This window comes from Triticum urartu, chromosome 1A, assembly GCF_056163025.1.
Source record: "Triticum urartu cultivar PI428250 chromosome 1A, HENAU_Tu73, whole genome shotgun sequence".
In the NCBI taxonomy this organism is placed as follows: domain Eukaryota; kingdom Viridiplantae; phylum Streptophyta; class Magnoliopsida; order Poales; family Poaceae; genus Triticum; species Triticum urartu.
The window spans coordinates 102,711,522-102,716,116 of NC_141873.1; positions in this window are offsets into that span (position 1 = coordinate 102,711,522).

Below are 4,595 nucleotides of genomic sequence, written 5' to 3' on the forward strand. Positions count from 1 at the left end.
GGTGGCAATAGTTCAGCCCGACGTGACTTTGGGCCTGTTAAAGGCCTGTCGCGTAATTCGGCCCGTTGATGCCTGTGCTAAGCTTTCGGCCTCTTAAAGGCCCATGATATCAGTGGGCCAACTAAGGCCCGAGATATGTTTCGGCCTGGTAACGACCTGTGTGCTATCTGGGCCCAAAACAGCCCGGTCTACATTTCGGCTTGCTGAAAGCCCGTCGACGACTAGTGAAAATTGAGGCCCAACATGCATTTTGGCATGCTAAAGGCCCGTGGTTTCATCTCGGTCGTAATAGGCCAGTACAATATTCAGCCTGTTAATGGCCCAACGCAACCTGGGCCAAACTAAGCGCTGGGTCGACAAAAGGCCCAACTAAAATATAGGCCGGTGTAAGTTTGTGCCTGGCGCAATGTGTGAAGGCCCCAATCATTTGGGCCCAAGAAAGACGCAGGCCGGCCCAATTGTGGCCCGCTAAAAACCTGGCCCGTTAGAGTCGAATGTTTCGGTCCGGTCGACTACATCTGATTTTTTCAGATAGCGAATGATGGCAGTAACTAGTAGGAATTAAGAACAAACCTACTCTATACAATAAAGAAATTACGGCATAGTAACTAAGAATAAACCTACACTATACAATAAAGGATTTAAGGTATATTACATCCACTAGGCATCGAAGTTCGCCACCACTGATCATAAAGCGCAACGAAGAAGCAGATTATAAAAACTGGGCACCATTGCAGCGTAACAAAATAATATTGAACCGAGACCACTTCCAAGACAGTTCAAGAAAGGTTAGCCTTGCGGGGGAACTGCTGCGCAAGCTGCTGAGCAAGACTGTGAGACCGGCCTAGCATGTCAGTCATAGCTTCCAGGTGTAGCTATTTAGTGATGAGTTTCTCATTGGTGTTCTCCGCAATCTTTCTTAGAGATAGGACTTAAAGTCAAAGTTGAGTTGCAGAATGCCTTTCTGCTAGAACTTGGGACTAAAGAAGTCGAATTGATTCAGACAACGAATTCCGTGAGCTTGTCTGACTGTTAGTCTCAAGTAACTTGAACGCTGCATCAAGACAAGACTTTGGGGTTGTCTCGCTATCTTCAAGATGTTTTGCCTTCTTTGTTGCAATATATGTTGGGTTTGTCTCACAGCCTTTAGCAGACTTGTGCATGCCATCAGGCATATCACCCTGAAACAAAGCAGAGAGATGACAGGTTTTGCACGTGTATAAACAAAGATGATAATTGTTCTGTCAATTCTATCCAATTTCAAATTAGAAAATAAAGTGTAACTTCAAAATATCAATAGCATAATTTGGCATTGTTCATAATGCGGGGAGCTTCACCACACTACTGGATTACCATGTCAACATAACAAGCATAGATGAAGGGCAAAGAAAATCATTGTATCTATTTTGGATAATGTGCATGGCATGTTGTTCATATCATCAGCCACATCAGTAAGATAAAACAGGAGATGACAAGGTGCAAACATGGGCTGCTTCACCACACACTGGATTATAGATCCACAAAAACAAGCATACATATAGGGAGTATTAAGTAATGTGCATGGTATGAATAAGGAATTTGGTTTTACAAGTAAAACTTAGAACTTAAGGTTCTTACGAACATGCATTTTGGTAGAAACAGCAAACTAAACAGCAGTAAACGATAGGGAGTATGAGCAAATTAAACAGCATTTGAGGATAAAGGCTTTAGAAGGACTGACTTACATTAACAGTTAACACCGGCTTTATAATGCCCTTCTCCATGTCAAGGGAAGGATAACTCAAGAATTTCAGCACAGAATCTTCTTCATAAGCATTGCTTGTACTTTACATTTTGTAGAGAGTAATTATAGATATGATAATACTGGAAGGGATAGAGGATAATGAAGATAAGATGCAGATTGATGCTAGATAATCAACTACCAATCCCTGGAAGTACAAGCGTTACAGGAAAAAATGTACTGACAAGAGCAATGTGCTACACTTCTGCACTGGCATTGTCTGTGTATTCTACTTGTTGGTAAGATTAAATATAGATCTGATCTTTTTTAGTAAATGGTGGGCGAGGGAGATAAGATGCAGAATGCTACAAAATGAACCAATCCCTCTTCCCATAATACAAGAGTGTTTCGAACACTGGTGTACTATACAAAACGTTCTTATATTATGGGACGGAGGGAGTAGCTGTTAATGTAAGTACAGTGATAGACCATGTTCAGTCCTTACAAGAGGACTGCAGAGCTAAACCTCTTCAAAAGCATTGGGTTGATTCTAAATTTATGTAAGAGTCCATACGGATCTTATAATGTCCACCAAATGGACGATTATGAGGCTAACATGTGCAGTGATGCTACATAATCAAACAGCTATGAAAGTAAGTATGGTCATACAGGGCAAGAGGTACTCACAAGAGCAATGAAGTGTGCAGTATAGTTGCGAGATTTTGTGGTCCCTTGAGAACGAATGTTCTTCTGCTAACAGTTTTCATACAAGTGAGACATTAAGGAAAATGCAGAAATGTAGTTCAAATTGTGATGTGTTATCATAGACAGTACCTTACGCTGCAGCCGAGACCAATGTGTAACAAGATTATTCCAGTCACCGTCAGATAAATGTTGCACCAGAGACTTTACAGAAATTTCGTTCAGAGGCTTGCCATCGAAGTGCGCTTGCCTCAGGTAGGAATGATACTTCATCAACGAGTGCTTGAAAAGCGCAACCAACCCTTGCTCGTCATCACAATCCAGTTTGCTCCTCACCTATTTAAAAGAATGAAATCTTGTGTCTTCTGTCAGCAGAAACATATGCAGTAATGACCATGAATAACATTAGTACATTACTTACACGTAAGTTGCGGAGGAAGACTGGAAATTGTTCTGTGTCTGCGGTATAATCTTTCCATGAAGGAAAGATGCGCACAAAGTTCCTGACAACAACATAAGCTTCGTCTTCTAAACTAGGAAGAAATGGAACAGGGGTCTTATTTGCTGCAATTGGGGCTCTCTCTGGTTCGAAAAGGGATTTGGCAACTGGATTTGGTATACTCTTTGCTGGAATGGGGGTTTTGCGTCGTACAGCTGGTGCTATGTCAACTGGCATAATCATACTGTTTGCTACAGTTGGGGTCTGCTGAGTTGGGGCATCAGAAATGACCAGTGTAGTAGGGCTAGAGTCTGCTAGAGCTGGGATATTTTGTGGGTCAGGTGATATTGCAACTACACCTAATGGGCTATTTGATTTATCAGGTGCCACTACCTTTTCCAAATACTTTGCTTGTGCTCCTCCACGATCAGCAATCGCCCTCTTCCTTTTGAACGTCTGATACACAAGAACATCATTTGAATGGATAAATATGGTATGATGACAGATGTAATATGTACTGAAAATGGATAGGCAGGGCGTATTCACACACACGATGTGTAAACTAAGCTAGTGGCAGTTCAACAAAGTAGAAGCAATGCAAATCATCAGTTGCAATATGTGCGAGCAATGTAACCTTGGAAAGTTAGAGCAAGTACCTTGATGGGTGAATAAGATAGGGCATCTTCCTCTGACTCCTCCACTAGGGAGCTACATTGACTTAGGTCTACCTCTAGATCAGAATCACTGTTAGGATCATATTCTGAGCATGAATCTGTAGGTGGAGAGCGTTTGCATTGCATAGCATCCAGACTTGATTTCAGTCCCTTAATGCCAAGTTTGACAGCCATCGCATTGTTCTACTTTATTCTTTTCATGCGCGCAAGCTCATAATCATTATGATGCTGTTCAGAATCTGAGATTCATGAAAACATAAAAAGTAGTCAGATTATCTATGGAATGCATTGCGGATTCAACTCGAAGAGTGTCTCCCTATAAACCCCTGCATATGCAAAGTTCACCTCCCCAACCGTGCTGACCAGACCACACACAGAAATACAAACCCCTTATGTCTCTATAATAGGCAGACACACATTTCAAAACTGAATTAGGAACATTAGAATCATATGAAATTCGTATTTGAACAAATAAACTAAGCAATTATGAGTGGCGTAATGTTTAGCTTCAAGGGTGGAGTGTTGGTAGTGCGACAGAAAGCAAGTAGGCAGATTGTATTCCATGTAAAAGATCGAAACCTATGTAAAAGCTGGAAATGACACTTCCTTTCTATACAATCCAGTGTTCGTTACCCACACATGATGGAAGAGATCACATAGAGAAATACTATTCACTCATGTCTACGGTTCCAGTATTTAGAAACAGGGTGGTCCACCCTAAAAGAATATTGACAACAAATATGACAAGGCAAGCATAGATGTAGTGAATCAATCATTTACTTGTGAGCTTACTAGGACAAGTATGCAGAATTGTAACTGAAGTAAGAGACCCTCCAAAATCTGAATGAAGAAGTTTGTCTAGCACTTATTGTTTGCAACTAATCGACGTGAATAATTCGATATTATATCGAATGAGTAAGAAAGACAAGTAAAATTGTCAACAAACCTGGCTTGCCGTAGTAATCTGGGTCAATGTCACTACGACCAACAATCCAAAATGACTAGTTTCTGTTCCGAGGGCCGGAATTTTGAAAACCCTGTGAACTTTAGAGGTACTAAA